Genomic DNA, 20,450 nt, shown 5'->3' on the forward strand with positions numbered 1-20,450 from the left:
CTCGCCATCAAAGAACTGATGACAGAAATACAGTAGGAGAAAGGAAGAGCGGGAGGACATGAGAAAAAGAACGGGAGACTGAACCCGGCGCTGGCAAAGCGTCCCGCGGGTAGCCAGGGCGCTGGGCAGACGCCGGTGCCGGCGGGGAGGGACGCCCACGGTCCGTTCCCATCCCGGTTCAACCGTCCAGCTGGGCACTGATAGGAGACGACCGGACGTGGAAGGGTCAAGATACCCCCACCCCCGCAAAAAAGCAGTTGTGGTCATTATTGGGGGTTTACGTGTCCGCGGCGTCGGAATAAGGCTGGAACGCGCTGGGGGAGAGAGAACCGAGCTGGTTCCCTAGTACTGAAGAGAAGAGAATAACTGCAGAGAAAAAAAATAATGCGAAATAATGCCCTAGCAGAAAAAGGGAGAGGCAGACAGGGATGTGATCAGATGTGGGAAGGATGGGTTTCAGATAACTAGATCTCAAGTTTTTCTGCCCAACTTTAAGTTAACGTTGTACTGTCTAGAGAGAGATACGGCCATTGTTTCAACTGAAACTCATTTTTTGTATAGAGTCATAAAATCCTATAATGCATGTCTTGATTCTTGTTTCTGCCAAAAGTGTTAGCAAAGGAAGTCCGTATATAAAAGCAATGTAGAATTGCTGGAGCGACTAGATTGTTCTTCTTTAGTCTAATGATTAGAGGCTATATATAAATAATTCTATCTATCTATCTATTAAAAGCTAAAGCATAACAACCCTTTGTGACACAGTGTATTAATTGTGTCAAAAGAAATATTAAAATAAATACTTTTAGAGTGTATTTACTCCCCTAAAATATAAAGTACCATTTACCAGGGAGAACAAGTGAATTGTTTTAATAGATTTATTAACTTATTTTAAAATTCCTGAGACTCTCTCCAAGTGATAATAATAGAGTTTAGGGTATATGTAAACTTTCTACATAATTAGGAAATAAATCCAACTTGATTTTTATCAAGTGCTCATTAAAAAAAAAAAAAAACTAGCTCACCAGATAGTTCTACATTGATGAATTTTAAGTGATGGCAGAATTGTTTTCATAAAATCATAAGACCTGCTCACCAAAACCCAAACAATGACAAAATTATATGCTGTGTATTTTATTGATTTTTTTGGGGGGGGTTACATATTACCTACATCCCCATTAGCTTGGATTGCAGTGATGAGTAGGTAATTTTTGAGGATTGATTTGCACTTTAAATAATTGAAGGGAGAAAATAGCTAACTTCTACTAAAAGCAGGTTCATATGGAAAAATTTTGATCCTAACAGAGCTTGGTTTTGAGTAGAATTCTACGTACTTCACAAAATTAGAAAATCTCACTAGCTTGTAGCCTCTCTCTCCTCATGCTAGAAAACCAGTGAAACTAGTGTAAAATGGATATTGTTGATCTGGCATTTTCCTCAAAGCTCCCAGGACTTTGGTCAATGGTTCTCATAAGAACTGCTTTAGGAGATCAATCAAGGAGGATCCCAGAAACCTGAATTTAGTAAGAAGTGGCACAAATGATTGTTACATATTTAATTCCTGGACCACAATGTAAGAAACAGTACATAAGTTAAAATCTCTTACCTATCACAGATTGAAATAGGTGACTCCCAAGTTTTATCTGTTCTGTGTTGTGATTTTTTTTTTTTTTTTTTTTGTGCTAAGGCACTGGAGTTGGTGACATAGGCTTACCTTAGTTTTGAAAATATACAAGACCCGACAAGATGTTCCCTTTACAGATTTTGTAAGGTAGGAATATTTTGAGAGAACTTATTGGGAGTAAGGCGCTTTAAAGAGAGCACATGAATATTGTTTAAAACAAAAAGCAAAGGTAACATATACTGGTTGAGAATACTTGTATCCTGCTGTTTTTACCTATACAGCTTAATTACTTAATTTAGTTACTTAGTTTATTTCTTACTTAGCCTATTTGCTTATTTCTAACATTTTATCATGTGAGAAGCTTATAAAACTGTACACAGTATTGTATTTCAAAAACTACTCTAGATGAAAATTTATCTTGTTTCCAGGTGATTTAAGAGTATAAATTTATATTGCCTTTAAATGATTTAACATGCTTTGAGGCATTACAAAACCATGCTTAGAAATCATTGCATTAGAGTCTTGGGTAATGCTATTTTAATTAAATAATATAAAGATGTAAGGTGGATAAGGTAATAATGACTTATATTCTACAACCTCTTTGAAATTTTTGTAAGATGGAATACTATTAGTATTCTCATTGGCTTATTCAGGACAGGTTAGTAGTGAACAGCCTAGGCATCAATCTATAAGGAATGCTGGACATCGCTTCAATAAATTAGAACTGTAGTCCTATTTAATATAGATTTCCACATGTAATGACTTACTTAATTAGCAAGATGTGAAATGGTTTGGCTTCCACCAAAGTATGTTTTTTTTGTAGCACATATGGGCAAGATTCATGGTGCAAACACAAGACTTATCTCAACCAACCACTTAATAGTTGAAGAACCTGACAGTCAAAAATTCTGAAACTGAATAATTAACTGGCATATATCTGCTTATTGGGATCAAGTGATCTATTTCATCTATATTGTAAGCAGTTAAACTTCATTCCCGATAAATTATATGATGTGGAACATCACAATAAATTCCTTATTTTCAACATAGAGAAGTATATACTTATCAGCTTCTCCCATTTCCCATGAAATAAACAGAATAATTATTTGAATATTATTGGTTGGAAGGGTGCTTAGGGCAGTCATATATCTTGGTTTAGGAATGATTACATTTATAAGAGAGTGAAATCCTAAACTATTAAAAGCAGGATAATGGAGCCCCCATTAACTCTCCATAGAATATTTAAATCTCTGTGTATTGAAGATGTGGCAAACCCAATTCACTACATTTCTCCAAATGTGGTCTGAACCACTCCAAGTAGAATGGAACCACTTTATCACCTCTGTTTACTTCAAAGTACCTCTACTTACATGGGCTAAATTCATGCTAGCCAATTTGACATATGTGTTATGAGGTGGACTCATATCAAACAGGTGGTCAACCATCAGCTTGCATCATTCACACACCTACTACTGCACAACTTGTTTTTCTCTGGTACCCTACCCCACACTTTCCAGCCATGTCTGCAACCTTGAACTCCAGTTGGCCTGCAGATTATCAGGCAGTCGCCTGGCAGGATCAGGAGATTTGTTATATATGAGGTAGGGGGCTGTTGAGAGAATAAGTAAATATATTGAAAATAATGCAAGCCAGCTCTCTTGCTATTAGAGATGGGAGTCACAAATATAAAAAGGAAAAAATGTAGAATGAACCCTGTGGTGTTGGATTGAAATTGGAAGTATTGGTGTATCTCATGACTTCAAGAATAGAAATAGATATAAATGTAATAGAAGTAAGCATAGATTTGTATGTATTAACATATACATAAGTATATATGCCTGCATTTATTTCCTTACTCTGTCTACTGTGATGGCCTGAGAAAAGCAACACCTCAGTAACAATGAGCACACCTAGTGACCAGATTCTGAGTTCTAAATACCATTCTTCATCAAGCAGAACCAGGTATCCTTGGAGAAATGGTTGATTCTAGACTTGGGTCTGGGAAAGTACAAGACCTAGACCATCTTATATCAGGAAATGAGGAAGTGGTCAAAGAATTATAGGAACATGTCAAAAGCTTGAAGAGGCTCTGTTAACTAAATCTGGGACAATTTGAGACTCAAAATATGAGAGTAACAGATTGTCTTACTTATAAAATAGGAAACAGAAGTAAGTATAGATTTGTACGTATTAACATATACATAAGTATATATGCCTGCATTTATTTTCTTACTCTGTTTACTGTGATGGCCTGGGAATAGCAACACCTCAGTAGCAATGAGCACACCTAGTGACCAGATTTTACATTCTAAATACCATTCTCCATCAAGTAGAACCAGGTATCCTTGGAGAAATGGGTCTAGGAAAGTACAAGATGAGCCTGGACCATCTTATGTGAAATAAGGAAGTAGTCAAAGAATTATAGGAACATGTCAAAAGCTTGAAGAGGCTCTGTTAACTAAATCTGGGACAATTTGAGACCCGAAGTATGAGTGTAACAGATTTTCTTACTTATAAAATAGGAGTATTTTATTATCCTGCAATATAATGGGATATTCAATTTATGGGGAGAAGAGAAAGCTTTACCTTATAGTAGAATGCCAATTAATAAGAGTAGAAGGGGTGGTGGAATTAGAAAATCACTATTTGGCAAGCATTTAGCAATTATTCAGGCAAGAAACGTTAATTGTTGCCAAAAATAATGGGTGAAAGTTGGAGGAGGAATGAGATGTTTACCTAATCTCTAGTATCTTTCCACAAAGTAGTTGTTAATTACAAAGGGAAAAGTAACTTTATAGTAAAGAAAGCTGGCTGATGCTGCTTTACTCAAGTGATGGGACAATCAATATTGTGTGCCTCCGATAGGATGCAATTAAAACAACATGATTTTGCTTCTTTAATATTTCTGCCAATCATGCATGACCTGAACTGATTAATGAAAAAAATATCTGATAAACCTGATAGGGAAATCCTGCTTTTCTGGTGTCTTCAAAGATGTGAAGGTCATGAAGGTCAAGGGAAGTTTCAGACTGATGGGACAGTACAACTAAGTGCAAAATATAGTCCTAGAACTGACACTTTCACTAAGAAGGACATTCTTGGGAAAGTTTTGCAAAACGTGAATGGGGTCTTTAGGTGAAGGGTATATGGAGTTATTTGTGCTGTTCATATACCTTTTCTGTACGTTTAAAGTTATTTCAAAGTAAAAAAATATTAAAAGTAAAAATAAAAATGAGCATCTAGGAAATAAGTACTTACAAATAGTTCACCCATTGGGTTTTCTTTAAACATTAAATTATGTGAATATAGTTAAGAATTGTATCAGTGGTTTATACATGGAAACCAATAAGTAACAAGCTATAATTCTGAGTAAAGAAAATTTACAATTCTGGTCAACTAAGCCTATACATTTTCCTCTTCTTCCTTCAAAATTTTATTGAAATATCGACAAAAATCTTAAAAAAATAAATGCACAAGAGTACTGGAACACAAGGAAGGGTGCTGAGACAGAGAGACTGTTTCTCCTTCTTTATAATAGAACTTCTTTATTATGAATAGTGATATCTCCTTTGCAGTATATATGGTGCATAATAAAATATATAAGTGGCATAGAGGCAATGATAAATATTGGAAATGTTATTTGGAATTCTCTGGAAGGTGCCTTAAAATACATGGACTTAGTTAGGACGTGCTCCTCATATGCCTTCTCTCCTTCCTGTTGTCTAGAATGCCCCTTGTAATTCCTCCTTTGTACCTTTCCTTACTCCCTGCACCTCCCTAGGCAACCACTGGTCTCCTTTCTGTCACTATAGAATAGTTTTCCTTTTCTAGAGTTTTGTATAAATGAAATCATACACTATGTACTTTTTTGGGGGTATATCTTCTTTCACTCAACATAATTATTTTACAATTCATCCATTTTGTATTATGTATTGATAGTTTATTTCTTTTAATTGCTGAGCAGTATTCTGTATGCATGTATGCTTTTGTTTTTCTTGGGTAAATGCCTGGAGTGGATTGGCTGGATCATATGGTAGGTGTAGGTTTAACTTTTTAGGACATTAGCCCCTAGTTTTGAAAAGTGTATGTGCAATTTTATGTTCCTGTGAACATTGTGTGAGAGTTCCAGTTGTTCCATATTCTCACCAAAACTTGGTATCACCTGTCTTTGTAATAGTAGCCATTCTAATAGATTTGTGTGATCTCTCATTGTGGTTTTATTTTACATTTACATTGTGGCCCCACTCTTAACCCTACCATGTGAGCCCAGTGTCAGCGGAGACCATCTGGGAAGCCTGGCTTCTCTTACCCCTGGCAATAATGAGATATTCCTCTCCCTCCCCACGGGGTCATGTCAGAGGAGGCCTAGAAAAGAGTCAGGACTTTCTACATTACTGAGTGGTAATGAGGCCACTCCTGCCATTAAATCCATGCCAAGATACATTATAATTAAACTTCTGGAAAAAAAAAAAGGACAAGATCTATCTTGAAAGCAGCAAGAGAAATGAAATACCTTACCTATACAGGAAAAACAGTTTGACAGCAGGTTCTCATCAAACCTATGGATATCAGGAGACGGTGGCAAAACCTTTTTCAGGTGCTGAAAGAAAGAACCTAGAGTTCTGTGCTCAGAGAAAATATCCTTTAGAAATGAAGGGGAAATCATAATTTGGCTATTGTGGACATTGCTGTACCATAAGAGACACTGAACTCTAGGAAACAAACTGAGGGTTGCTGGAGAGGAGGTGGGTGGGGGGATGGGGTAACTGGGTGACGGGCATTAAGGAGGGCATGTGATGTAATGAGCACTGGGTGTAATATGCAACTGATGAATCACTAAATTTTACCTCTGAAACTCAAAAAAAGAAATTGAAAGATAAATCAAGAGAATTGGTCACCAGCAGGTCTACCCTAAAAGTATGGCTAAAGGAAGTCCTTTAAACAGAGAGAAAATTATAAAAGAAAAAACTTGAGAACATTAGGAAGGAAGAAAGAACATGGAAAGAGCAAAGATATGACTAAATATAATACATTTTTCTTCTCAAGTTTTCTAAATTACGTTTGATGGTTGAAGCAAAAATTATAGCAGTGTCAGATGTGGTTCTGTAGAGGAGTATTTAAGACAGTTGTATTATAAGCAAGGAAGAGTAAAGAGGAACAAAGGAGGTAAGGTTTCTGTAGTTCACTTATATTGGTCAAACAACGACTCCTATGGATAAGTTGTATATATATATATAATGTCATACCTAGAGCAACCACTAAAAAAGCTATACATAAAGATGCTCTCAAAAACTCTAGTAATTTAATAGATTTTTTAAAAAAGATTTTATTTATTTATTTATTTGAGAGAGAGAGAGCGAGAGCATGAGCAGGGGGGCAGGAGCAGAGGGAGAGGGAGAAGCAGACTCCCTGCTGAGCAGGGAGCCTGACATGGGGCTCCATCCCAGGACCCTGGGATCATGACTTGAGCTGAAGGCAGATGAGCCACAGGTGCCCCCAAAACTCTAGTAATTTAAAATGGAGTTCTAAAAAATGTTCAGATAACTCACAGGAATAGGAAAAATAAAAACAAAACAAAGAACAGAAAACAAAAAATAACATGGAAGACTTTAGCCCTAATATGTCAATAATTAAATTAAATGCAAATGGTCTAAGGATACCAATTAAAAGACAGAGATTGTCAGAGTGGATTAAAAAACATGATGTAACCATATGCTGTGTCTAAGAAACTCATTTAAAATACAAAGATATAAACAGGCTAAAAGTAAAAGAATAGAAAAAAAATATGCAAACATCAAAAGAAAGGAGGAGTGGCTATCTTAATATCAGATAAAGTAGACTTCAGAGGATAGAAAATTACCAGAGATAGAAACTATCATTATATAGTATTATAAGAGTCAACCCAAGAAAAATAGCAGTCCTAAGTGTTTGTAGACCATTCTATGTAGACTTAGTCAACTAAGTCCTAGTCAACATTTGTAGACCATTCTATGCAACAACTACAGAATACATGTTTTTTCCAAGTGACATGGAATGTATACAAAGATAGATCATTCCCTGAACCACAAAACAAACCTCAGTTGAAATCATGCAATGTATTTTCTCCATCACAATGGAATAGAACTATAAGTCAGTAACAGAAAGAAAACAGGAAAATTTCTAAAACACTGTGAAAATATACAGCATACTTCTAAATAATATGGGCAAAGAAGAAATCTCAGGGACGCCTGGGTGGCTCAGTTGGTTAAGTATCTACCTTCGGCTCAGGTCGTGATCCCAGGGTCTTGGGATCCAGCCATGCATCAGGCTCCTTGCTCAGTGAAGAGCCTGCTTCTCCCTCTCCCTCTCCTGCTCCCCTTGCTTGTGCTTTCTCTCGTTTTCTCTCTCTCACAAATGAATAAATAAAAAATCTTAAAAAAAGAAGAAATCTCAGGGGAATAAAAATCCATCAAACAAGGAAAAGGAAGATATATCAAAATTTGTGGGACACAGTTCAAGCAGTGCTGAGAGGGAATTTTGTAGGCTAGCATGCATACATTTAAAAAGTGGACGGATGTGATTGGTTAGAATAGGGAGCCTGCTTTTTATGTCATTCCTCTGGGCCCTTCCATTCATAGAGGACAATCTATCCAGCTAGACAGCAGGCTCTTCTACAGTGAAAGATATATGAATATCAGTAATCTGCTGACAGGAGGTGTTTGTTCGTATAATATATCATGTTTCGTATTGAAGGTAGATCTTTAGTTCCTGAAAGTGGGAAACAAGTATCTTCCCTCATTCTTTATTGTGCATCTACTGTATCTAGTGGAGCACAGACTATAACACAGGGCTTAATTGATATCTGTTGAATTAAACAAAACATTAACTTGTGTATTTTTTTTCCTTCTATGGAAAAAGTACATTGAAGATATAACCAGCTAGCAAATAGCATCTTCATATTTATTCCTGTAAGACCTAGAGCAAAATATTCCCCGTCACATTAATTACCCTTTATGTACAGTGAATAAATTTTAATTACGTACTTAACTACCTAATTCACTTTCAGTCATATTTTTCCCTTTTTAATATCTGCTTTTAAGAGAGGGCCTGATAAATTAAGTCACACCACTGTGCAAGGCTTACTGCATGCCCCTCAAGTGCATTTGCATGAGGAAGTCGCATGACACAGTTATATGGGATGAAGCAGGTGATCTTTGGAAATATCTCAAGCTTAGCAATCATTTACTCTCTGCTTGACCCTGAGCACTTTGCTTGATGATCTCTGTGAACATCAATGTCCTCATCTGCAAAATAATACCTAAGAGGGGCTTTATGAGGAATGTATGAGATGAACCAAGGTCTAAAGAACCCAGTCCAGTGCCTGGCACTTGGTGTACACCCAGTGAATTTTGGCTGCCATCACATTAGATGCTGCTACTTCTCTTTCCTATTAATATTGATACCTCAATGACAGACGATGTGGAGAGAGAGATGCTTTTGAAGGATGACCTTCTAGTATCCTGAAATTAGGACTAATTCAAAGTGTGCGTCTGCATTTTTATGTTGTAGCTCTGGATTCTCTGAAAAAGCATTTTGGCACAGGTAGAAAGGAGAGTAGCACTTGGCCAAACAGTGTGTGTGTGTGTGTGTGTGTGTGTGTGTGTGTGTGTTCTTTGTTCAGTGGTGGGGGCAAGTCTTGTTTGTTGGCTGTATCACAAAAGTATACTTTGGCTAAATTTGGAAACATTATATGTAATTAGAAAACAATCCCGAATATGTCTTGACTCAGAGAGGCAAGCTGGATCACCCTCAACTAAAATAGCACACACAGACCCAGCCTCCCCTGTCACTCTCTGTAGCATGATTTTTTTTTGTGTATACCTTATTGTCATTTGATATTGTTTTATTGGATTTATTCCTTTGATTTCAGTTTATATTGTTTATCCCACTAGTACATACGCTTCTTACAGGAAGATATTTGTCAGTCTTTTTAACTGCTTATATCTTCATGCCTAGAAAATGTCTGGTGCATAATAGGTGTTCTACTAAATAGTTGTCAAATACATTTATGAATAAAAAAATCAGGACCAACTTAACAAATTTGAAAAGGGTGGTTTGGGTATGAATAATCATTTGCCACTAGGAGTCTGGGAATATGTCAGTAGTTTATGGGAGATTTCACTTTCTTGAAAATTCATTATGACTTTGTTATCTTTTCAACAGCTATTAAATTCTTTGGTGTATGATGTTTGGAACTTCATTTATATTCATTTGGTACGTTTATTGGGTGCTGTATTATGTACTGAGAAATATAAATTCAAATAAAACATTTCCTGTCCTCAAAAACTCCTGTGTATTTGGAAAAGACTGGCAATACTTGGGGGCACTCTCAACTATCATATTCTGGTAATTTTACAAAAGCCTATCTTGGTTTTCTGTTTATATGCTTGGTCCATTTTCATACTCATCAATACATTCCATCATTATACTAATAGAAGTAAGAAATTCATATTTGAAATTGACATTTAGAAATTGGTTTTCAAGAAATTTGCCGTAGAATCAAGTATGTAAATTAAATAACATGAAAAGTAGATATGTTAAATAGACTTAGTTTCTGTTGTCTTTGTTCCTGGAAGTTCTTAGCAACAGTAAGATATCTAAACATGAATTATTAAAAATATCTAAATGATCTGATTGTTGGGTAATGTTCTACATGAAACACACTGATAGTTTTAGGTTGTAATTTGTTACTTTAACATAAAAAAGAGAACTCTTTTTTTTGAAGGATAGCCTGGAGCGTAAAGGAGTGTTTAACTCCTGCTGTTTCTTCACTTTTTGAACATGATCTAAATTCAAAGTGACTAGCTATATTGAATTGAGAATACATTTTATTTGTCTGTACATTGAAGTAATATATTTGTTTGTATGAAATGAACTTTATTGTGTAAGATTTATTGTAGCCGTATGTTTTTGAGATACTATTTTTATTTTAATGCTATTTTACTTCTATGAATTCTCTCCAGAGGACCTGGTATTGTTTTGGTTCTTTCATTTTTTCCTGTTGTATTTTTTGTTTACAATGTATAATAATCAGCTTAGCATTATATAAAATGGTAATTGAAACCAGCTACAGTTTATTAAGTGCAGAATATTATTCTATTCCGACTGAAAATTTACTGAAATATTTCTTACTATCTTTCATTTTAGTGGTGTAGCAATGATATGAAAAAACACTCTTAAAGTATACAGATGACAAATCCTCTACTCTGTGGAAGCTTAAAGTCCTAGTTTTCACAGAATTGTTTTTTTTTTTTTTTTTTTTTTTTTTTTTTTAAATTTTTTTTATTTATTTGACAGAGAGAGACACAGCGAGAGAGGGAACACAAGCAGGGGGAGTGGGAGAGGGAGAAACAGGCTTCCCGCTGAGCAGGGAGCCCGATGTGGGGCTCGATCCCAGGACCCTGAGATCATGACCCGAGCCGAAGGCAGACGCTTAACGCCTGAGCCACCCAGGTGCCCCTCACAGAATTGTTTTAAATCTAACCCTTTCTTAACTTTCAGTTAAGACATTGAGGTCTAGGGACGCCTGGGTTGCTCAGTTGTTAGGCGTCTGCCTTTGGCTCAGGTCATGATCCCAGGGTCCTGGGATCGAGCCCCACATAGGCTCCCTGCTTGGCGGGAAGCCTGCTTCTCCCTCTCCCACTCCCCCTGCTTGTGTTCCCTCTCTCGCTGTGTCTCTCTCTGTCAAATAAATAAATAAAATCTTAAAAAAAAAAAGACACTGAGGTCTGTGCACAATTGGCAACATCCACTTCTACAGTGTATGGATTGATAGGGAATCTAAGACAGAGATCAGTGTCAATAGGTTTATCAGTAGTTCAATTTTGAGAAATAATATTTAGTGAATAATTCATGAGGGTCATATACATTAAGTTCTCAAGTTATTAGCAAACATATTTTTGGATAAAGTTAGTTGAACAGTGACTTGGGTGCCCATTCAGCATTAGGGTGACCCACTGAAGAATTTCTTTCCCTGAGTTGTGCAGTGGAGTGATTTAAGAATCCTTTGGGAGTGGCACCTGGGTGGCTCAGATGGTTAAGAATCCTTTGGGAGTCACAACAATGAATCATGGAACACTATATCTAAAACTAATGATGTAATGTATGGGGATTAACATAACAATAAAAAAATCACCAAAAAAAAGAATCCTTTGGGAGTCATAAGAATCAAACCATGAAAATACAGTTTTGTCATCTGTTAAAGGATGTTGTGGAGGGGCATGTTCATTGCATTAGGCAGCATCCTCTTTGAAATTGAACTATTGTTCAATTTTATAATGTCAAAGATAGTGTATGAACCTCACACCTGTCAGAATGGCTAAAATCAAAGAAACAACAAGTGTTGACGAGGATGCCGAGAAAAAGGGACCCTCATGCACTGTTGGTGGGAATGCAAGCTGGTGCAGCTACTGTGGAAAACAGTATAGAGGTTCCTCAAAAAATTAAAAATAGAAATACCATATGATCCAGTAATTCCACTACTGGGTATTTACCAAAAGAATATGAAAACACTAATTCAAAAGGATAAATGTACTTCTATGTTTGTTGCATAATTTACAGTAGCCAAATTATGGAATCAGCCCAACTGTCCATCAGTAGATGAATGAATAAAAGAAGATGTGAAGATGTGGTGTACACACACACACACACACACACACACACAAAATGGAATATTCCTTAGCCATAAAAAGAATGAAATATTGCCATTTGCAACAATATGGATGTATCTAGAGGGTATTATGCTAAGTGAAATAAGTCAGTCAGAGAAAGACAAATACCATATGATTTCACTCATATGTGGAATTTAAGAAACCAAACAAAGGAAAAAGAGACAAACTAAAAAGTAGACCCAACTACAGAGAACAAACTGATGGTCACCAGAGGGGAGGTGGGTGGGGGGATGGGTGAAATAGGTGAAGAGGATCAAGAGTACACTTATCATGGTGAGCACTAACATACAGCATTGTTGAAACACTATATTATACACCTGAAACTAATATAACATTGTATGTTAATTATACTGGAATTAAAAGATAAGTAAAATAAAAAAGAAAGAAAAATAATCGTATATAACTATTTTGAACTGTGTAATTCATAGTATTCCCTTCCTTTTTTTGCATAGAGTTCTGGAAAAGTCATACCTAGTGGTAGCCAGAATGTAGGCCATTATCATGAACATTTTTTCCTTTTTTTTATTGAAGTATAATTAACATACAGTGTTATATTAGTTTCAGTTGTACATTATAATGGTTCAGCAATTCTATGCATGTCTCAGTGCTCATGAAGATAAGTGTATTCTTAATCTCTTCTATTTCACCCCTCCCCAATTGACATTCCCACCAATAGTATATGAGAATTCCTTTTTCATGAGCATTTATACCTTCGTTTTTTTCCCCACATTGTCTACGTTTTTTTACTTTATCTTTTTTCCCTCCACTTTTTATTTATGCTATTTGATCATAATTTATACTTCTTTGGAAAATACTTCTTTCTGAAATAAGGATGAATATAAATATGTTCTATAACTCATAAAATGACCTACTCTTGGTCCAAATAATTTAGGCACATCCTAGGATATATTTGAATCCTCTGTTTCCTGTTGTTACCCACGACAGCTGGCTTTCTTTCTAAAAATATTTGCTTGGCTCATTCTGGATTGTTTAGTGAGAATATATTTGCAAGACGATGTCTCCCAGGGTTAGCCTTATGAGTAGCAGAGACAAAGCTGCCTAAAAGGCAAGCTTTGAGACTCAGGGCTTTTGCATGGTCTGTTTCTCTACTTTGGAGTTTCCCCTACATGCCTCACTCACGTGGCTAGCTCCTCCTGCTGTTCAGATCTCAGGGTTAAACATGTCAGAGAGGCCCTCACAGGCAACTCAGTCTCAACAGCTTCCCATCAGACTCCACCATTCCAGTGTTTTATCCCCTACAGCACTCATCAGGTGTGGCAGGTTCTCATTTATTTGTTTAGTGTTTGGCTCCCTGTCTTAAATAAAACCTCCACAAGGAAAGAGACTTGGTCAGCCTTGTTCTCTGACCTGTTTCCACAGTGCACAGGAGCCCATTTCCTGCAATTAGCTATTTGTTCTTACTCTTCTTACTAAACATTATTTTAAAAGGTTAAATAAACTTTTCTCTAGATGGGATATTATGGAACCATTAAAAATGTAGGAAAGATGAATTCAAGATTGTATGTGTGATATTATTATAACTCTGTAGCATGTGCAAAAAGATAAGAATGGATAAGAATGGGATCCAGCTTTTATACGAGGTACCAAGTTAAGGGGCTGTTTTTGCTCCCACAACCATTCTGATTTTCCAAGCTCTCTGTGTTACTGCGCTATTGCTATTAGTATTAAGTCATTTGTTTTAGATGATTTCGTCTTCTTGAGGCCCCTGCTGACTCCCACATGCATTCTGTATTTGCATATTAGTACTGAATTTCTTGTCAACTAAAACCTTAATGGGGCCTATTGGCAGAGGATGAGAGGAAAACCCCTCATTGAGTAGACAAATCAGAAGTGACGGTTAGGAGAGGCTAAGAGCAGGTAGCATGGAAATGAGCATCAGGTGGGTAGAAATGGTGCTGGGGCAGGAGGAAGAAGTGAGTCAACATTTTCAAACACAATCCGACTATCATTTTTACCTATTCCCCCTCTTTTTTTTTAGCCCTCTTTAAAGCCCTCTTTAAAGAGCTGAAAACACTGAGAATTGTGAACACACACACACACGCAAACACACACACACTGTTTCTCCACTCATTGTGGCCATGCTTCTTAAACAAGAGTATGCATTCATTATGACAAATGCCGATAACTGTGGGCAAAATGCAAGATTCATGTAAATTTTAAAGATAATCAAACTTCAGAGAATTTTCATGCTTGCACTTTGTCACTTTTAGCTCTGTGTCCAGACATCCAGGAGGATGAATTCACAGTCCTGGGCCACTGAAGATGCAAGAGTTTTGGAACACTGAATTATGGGATGAATTCCAAATGAGGGTGGCATTCAGGGTCCTCCAAAATCTGTTTAACCATACTTTTCGTTTTCCCCACACACTGCCTTCAATGTGAACCAGGCTAGTTTGTCCAATTACCCCAAAACTTATAATGTCAAGTCTTTGCTTGGTGTTCTCTCTACATTGAGTATTTTCTCTGTTTTCTATAATGTCTTAGACTAGGTTCCTCGGGAGACAGACTCTGGGATGGAGGTTTTCATGCAGAGGGTTAATTGCAGAATGTTCATGGGAGCAGCACCTTGAAGGGAGTGAAGGCAGTGGGACTGAGTGGAGGAACAAAGTGAACTGTGAGGCTGCTATAAGAAAGCCTTCGGCTGATCACATAGGGACCCTCACTGGGAGAGCCCTGGAAGTGGGGAGGCCTTTAAAGACTGTTCCAATAGAAGCATGGGGCTGGGTTTTTGTACTTAGTGATTAGAAGCACGCTTCCTCCAGAGAGAGAGAATGTGACCTTGGATGAGGCAACTGCCTTCCTGGAAGGACAATTCTGGAAAAGGCCTTAAGTGAGGGCCTCCCAACAGCCAACACTCCTGGCATTTGGCAGAATGAGCTTTTGTTTCTGAAGGAAGGATCTGGGCACATACCCCAGAATCTACATTTTCCTATCTGAGTATCAACCGCTCATTAAGGGATATTTCATGTTTTGCCTTTTTAATTAAATATTTTGGACATGTATGGCTACCCTAGATATACTCTTTCTGTGAACTCCTATTGCACTTAGGGGCTGTGCCACTCACTTTAGGGGTTAATCACAATGTTATTTAACTACTTTCTGGGTTATAGTTTGTCTTTCTAACTATACTATTGGCTTCCCCCCCCAATATTCCTCCTAAGTATCTAATTTATAGTATATGCATCATAAGAATTTAATTAAATACTTGTTGAATGAATAAATGCATAAAACCATTATGGTTTGCAGAAATACAAGATAATCTTTGCTTTATTACAAAGCAGGCTAAACCTTTCCACTACTTCTAAGTTTCACAAATGAAAAATATGCAAAGACCTCAAAGAAGGGTAAAAGATGATCCACAAAGTAAAAGGAATTAAAATCTCTATAGTCTAGTACAGGAGTCCGTGGATCCCCCTTTTGTGTGTGTGTGTGTAAGAAGGACTGAGTTGGATTTTCTGTTGTTTGTAAGAGTCTTAAGTTATCCATGTGATTAAAAATATTATGATTTGCGTAAAGTAAAAACATAACTATTTATGTGACTCCATTCAATCTAAGCAAGCCTAAGAAAGATGCAGCTAAAATAAATAGCATCCTTTTTTGTTTGTTTAATTGATTGCCTTTTCACTCACATGGGGTATACATCTGGGATTCTTTTTCTTTTTTTTTTCCAAATATTTTATTTATTTATTTGTGAGAGAGAGACAGATAGTGACAGAGATAGCGAGAGAGAGCACAAGCAGAGAGGAGAGGGAGAAGCAGGCTCCCACTGAGCAGGGAGCCTGACATGGGGGTCAATCCCAGGACCCTGGGATCATGACCAGAGCCAAAGGGAGACACCTAACCAACTGAGCCACCCAGGCGCCCCAGGTATACATCTGGGATTCTTAAATGGAGGGTTTTTTTTCTTGCTGGCTCATTTTGACCACATAATGGTTATTCATAAAAATCATATAGTTTGCAGAAATTCTGAATTTGATGTTTTCTTTTCACTGATACTGAGATTTTATTTAATATCTAGCAGAGTTTTAGTTTGTGAAAAGTAAATGCCTTGCTGAGATAGAGATAGACAAATTGTTTATTTCACTCTTCTCTGGGTTAGTGAAGGTGCTACAGAATCTATATCTATTAGTTTACTTTCTTCTGTATTTTAATATACTTAAAAGTGTGATTTTGGAGGATCATCCAGCTCATTGAAGTCCTGCTTCAAAAGGGCTTCAATGCCAGCCTACTCTGAAAATGAGGAGGTTTTACCATGGATTATTCTCTGAGATTGGACCAGAAAGTGGATTTAATTATGATAAAAGAAGTTTATTATTTTGATTTTAAATGTGCATGGAGAAACATGCTAAATTATCTTATTTATTCTTACTTAGTCAGAAATTATTTTGAATTTTTCTATGTAAAGAGCCATATTGTTTGTGAAAATGACAGTGTTATTTCTTTCTTTCCAGTTATTATAGCTTTTCTTTTTTTCTCTATATGATTATATGATCGCTATCATTAGTGAAAAGTAGTAAAAATGACAGTTTTGTTTCTTTTCAGTCTTGATAGCTTTTATGTCTTTTTTTTAAATTGGGCCTAAGAATTCAAATACAATGTTGAAAAGAAGTGGTAATACTTAATATTTTTTTGAGTGGGTCCTGATTTTAAGAGGAATGATCATTGCAACATTAGTAGGTTTTTGTTTTTAATAGATACTTTATAAAGTTTAGGAAAGTTTCCTTTTTAGTAGTTTGCTAGGATTTTTGAATTAAAAATTGACAAAGTAAAGCATCCTTTCTTGATCAAAACTCTTCAGAGTGTAGGGATAGAGGGTACATACCTCAATATCATAAAAGCCATCTATGAAAAACCCATAGCGAATATCATTCTCAATGGGGAAAAACTGAGAGCTTTCCCCCTAAGGTCAGGAACACGGCAGGGATGTCCACTATCACCACTGCTATTCAACATAGTATTAGAAGTCCTAGCCACAGCAATCAGACAACAAAAAGAAATAAAAGGCATCTGAATCGGCAAAGAAGAAGGCAAACTCTCACTCTTTGCAGATGATACGATGCTTTATGTGGAAAACCCAGAAGACTCCACCCCAAAACTGCTAGAACTCATTCAGGAATTCAGTCAAGTGGCAGGATGTAAAATCAATGCACAGAAATCAGTGGCATTGCTATACACCAACAACAAGACAGAAGAAAGAGAAATTAAGGAGTCGATCCCATTTACAATTGCACCCAAAACCATAAGATACCTAGGAATAAATCTAACCAAAGAGGCAAAGGATCTGTACTCAGAAAACTATAAAATACTCATGAAAGAAATTGAGGAAGACACAAAGAAATGGAAAAACATTCCATGCTCATGGATTGCAAGAAAAAATATTGTGAAGATGTCAAGCTACCTAGAGCAATCTACACATTCAATGCAATCCCTATCAAAATACCATCCACTTTTTCAAAGAAATGGAGCAAATAATCCTAAAATTTGTATGGAACCAGAAAAGACCCCGAATAGCCAGAGGAATGTTGAAAAAAGAAAAGCAAAGCTGGTGGCATCACAATTCCGGACTTCAAGCTCTATTACAAAGCTGTCATCATCAAGACAGTATGCTACTGGCACGAAAAAGGACACATAGATCAATGGAACAGAACAGAGAGCCCAGAAATGGACCCGCAACTCTATGGTCAACTAATCTTCTTCGACAAAGCAGGAAAGAATGTCCAATGGAAAAAAGACAATCTCTTCAACAAATGGTGTTGGGAAAATTGGACAGCCACATGCAGAAGAATGAAACTGGACCATTTCCTTACACCACACACAAAAATAGACTCAAAATGGTTGAAAGACCTCAATGTGAGACAGGAGTCCATCAAAACCCTAAAGGAGAACACAGGCAGCACCCTCTTCGACCTCAGCCGCAGCAACTTCTTCCTAGAAACATCGCCAAAGGCAAGGGAAGCAAGGGCAAAAATGAACTATTGGGACTTCATCAAGATAAAAAGCTTTTGCAAAGCAAAGGAAACAGTCAACAAAACCAAAAGACAACTGACAGAATGGGAGAAGATATTTGCAAATGACATATCAGATAAAGGGCTAGTATCCAAAATCTATAAAGAACTCATCAAACTCAACACCAAAAGAACAAAGAATCCAATCAAGAAATGGGCAGAAGACATGAACAGACATTTTTCCAAAGAAGACATCCAAATGGCCAACAGACACATGAAAAAGTGCTCAACATCGCTCGGCATCAGGGAAATCCAAATCAAAACCTCAATGAGATACCACCTCACACCAGTCAGAATGGCTAAAATGAACAAGTCAGGAAATGACAGATGTTGGCGAGGATGCAGAGAAAGGGGAACCCGCCTACACTGTTGGTGGGAATGCAAGCTGGTGCAGCCACTCTGGAAAACAGTATGGAGGTTCCTCAAAAAGTTGAAAATAGAGCTACCCTACAACCCAGCAATTGCACTACTGGGTATTTACCCCAAAGATACAAATGTAGGGATCCGAAGGGGTACGTGTACCCCGATGTTTATAGCAGCAATGTCCGCAATAGCCAAACTGTGGAAAGAGCCAAGATGTCCATCGACAGATATGAATAGATAAAGAAGATGTGGTGTATATATACAATGGAATATTATGCAGCCATCAAAAGGAATGAAATCTTGCCATTTGCAATGACGTGGATGGAACTGGAGGGTATTCTGAGCGAAATAAGTCAATCAGAGAAAGACATGTATCATATGATATGAGGAATTCTTAATCTCAGGAAACAAACTGAGGGTTGCTGGAGTGGTGGGGGGTGGGAGGGATGGGGTGGCTGGGTGACAGACATGGGGGAGGGTAGGTGCTATGGTGAGCGCTGTGAATTGTGTAAGACTGTTGAATCACAGACCTGTACCTCTGAAACAAATAATGCATTATATGTTAAAAAAAAAAAAAAAGGAAGAAGATAGCAGGAAGGGAAGAATGAAGGGGAGGAAATCGGATGGGGAGACGAACCATGGGAGACTATGGACTCTGAGAAACAAACTGAGGGTTCTAGAGGGGAGGGGGTGGGGAGAATGGGTTAGCCTGGTGATGGGTATTAAAGAGGGCACGTATTGAATAGAGCACTGGGTGTTTTACGCAAACAATGAATCATGGAACACTACCTCAAAAACTAATGATTTAACGTATGGTGATTAACATAACATAATAAAATAAAATTTAAAAAAAATTAAAGGAAAAAAAAAAGCTAGAGAGGAAAATTCTTTGAAGGTAATTCCTGTACGCAGAGAAAGCTGGGTTGTTTCACTCTCCTTCCATGATGCACTCCCCCAACCCAAGCCAAGAGAAAATTTATAATCTTTGTGCCAATTATGAAACCTTATTTCTCAACACATCCTCCATACTTCTAGAGTACATATCCTCCATACTTCTATAGTCTGCTTCATAATTCAGAAGCTGGGACTCTGAAAACTTCATTTCCTTTGGCAGCTGGCTTCCTATTAAGTTTATACCAACAGAGGGAACTTGAGGAAAACTGGAAGAGGGGAGAAGGCAGTTACTCCATCCTGAGTTCTTGCTGTTCCTGTCAATATAACCCCTTGTCCTGCTGGGTTCCTGTCTCTAGCTTCTGTTGGCACTTGGGGAGCTACTCTCATTACAGCTCCGTAGAGGTACCAGCACCATCTAGGTTAACCTGCTTTCTGAGCAGGAGGGGCCCCCCTCCACTGAGCTTCTAAATTCTGATAACTACAGTTTCTTCCCTTTGTTCCCAAGGCTCTCAGTGTAGCTGCCCCTGAAGTTACTGAATTGGCATTAACCTCAGCTTTTCCCTATTTGCTTTTTCAGTCCTCCAACCCCTATTCTGCCAGTTCCCCATAATAAACTATCTCTGTTGAAATACTAAATATGGTTTCTGTTTTCCAACTTGCTCCTAATCAGTACTTAGGATTGAGACCCTCGGAGATGGAACTTTATGATTAGCTTGGTCATATGCTTGAACCCCAATGTTAAACTCCTTGCCAATGAGAATTATGATAATAATATGTGACATGTAGACACATCACACTTTAAAATATTACCACCTATGTTTGACTGTGATAAATCAC

At 37.3% G+C, this 20,450-nt stretch overlaps 1 protein-coding gene across 1 annotated transcript in view; it reads left to right on the plus strand.

Annotated features, from left to right (window-relative positions):
• Window positions 1-20,450, plus strand: part of CUNH8orf34 (chromosome unknown C8orf34 homolog) — a 373,414-nt gene that overhangs the window by 1,280 nt on the left and 351,684 nt on the right.

This window comes from Phoca vitulina, unplaced genomic scaffold (assembly GCF_004348235.1).
Source record: "Phoca vitulina isolate PV1807 unplaced genomic scaffold, GSC_HSeal_1.0 scaffold25, whole genome shotgun sequence".
In the NCBI taxonomy this organism is placed as follows: domain Eukaryota; kingdom Metazoa; phylum Chordata; class Mammalia; order Carnivora; family Phocidae; genus Phoca; species Phoca vitulina.